General features: G+C 63.8%; 1 protein-coding gene across 1 annotated transcript in view; it reads right to left on the bottom strand.

Annotated features, from left to right (window-relative positions):
- LOC102257086 (tetratricopeptide repeat protein 38) overlaps nucleotides 1-1,052 on the bottom strand; it is a 9,107-nt gene that overhangs the window by 323 nt on the left and 7,732 nt on the right. The gene's annotated exons all lie outside the window — the stretch shown is intronic.

The raw sequence follows: 1,052 nt of genomic DNA on the forward strand, positions 1-1,052 counted from the left end.
TAGGACCCTGCTCCGGGGAGGAAGGCCGAGGCGCCCGGGGCTGGCAAGCAGAGCCCGGCCTCGCCTGAGGCCTTCGGGCCCAGTTGACGTTCCCTTCGTTCAATTATAAAGCCAATCAGTGCATCCGTTAGGAAGCTAATTGTAAGAGCGATCGGAGGGCTTCAGGGCGTCTCTAGCCCCTTTAATAAATCCCGAACCACCGTGTAAATGCTTCCCACGCTATTGCTAGTCGGGCGCCTGGTACGTAACAGGTGCTCAATAAAATCTGCCAAGTAAGCAGCCTTCTTCCACCTTTGCCCCCATTTCTCCACCCCGGACAGTCCCTGCTTCCGACCCTCTCGCCAGCACCACCCCCTCCTGTCCTCCGCCGCCTGGGGCTCCGGGTTCTCCCCCTTCTCCCGGCACCTCTGTAACCAGGGATGTTGCCCTGGGCAACTCCGGCCCTGGCTGTGCGTCTCCACTCTGCGCGAGCGATGAGTGGCCGCGCCTCCCAGGTGCCCTCGCCCTGCCCCCGACCGTTCTGGACGGTTCTGGTGACGAGGGACACAGGCCTCCCCCAGACCAGGTTGCAGGGTCCCAGCCTTGCCCCCGGGACAGCCAGGAGGCAGCCTCTGCAGGGGTCCGCTCCCTGCTGGTCCCCAGGGCCCCTCAAGGACCTCCCCACCTCCTCGCTGTTCCCTCCACCTCCTCCCCCTTCCGCAGCCTCTGGCCTCAGCTTCCCCTGGCTCAGCCCCCACGGCTCAGAGGCTCCTTCTCAAAGGCGGACTGGAGCCCGGCTGGTGCGGCTCAGTGGTTGAGCACCGACCCAGGAACCGAGAGGTCACGGTTCGACTCCCAGCCGGGGCGGACGCCCTGGTTGCAGGCTGGGTCGCCAGTGGGGGGCGTGCAGGATCGGTGATGCTTCCCTCTCATCGATGTTTCTATCCCTCTATGCCTCGCCCCTCCCCCCTCTAAAAATCAATAAAAACATATTAAAAACAACTAAGTAAAGGCAGAGCCGAGCCGTCCGCCCCTGCTCAGCGGCCCCTCTGAGGCCGAGGAAGGCCAGCTCC

This window comes from Myotis brandtii, unplaced genomic scaffold, assembly GCF_000412655.1.
Source record: "Myotis brandtii unplaced genomic scaffold, ASM41265v1 scaffold952, whole genome shotgun sequence".
NCBI lineage: Eukaryota > Metazoa > Chordata > Mammalia > Chiroptera > Vespertilionidae > Myotis > Myotis brandtii.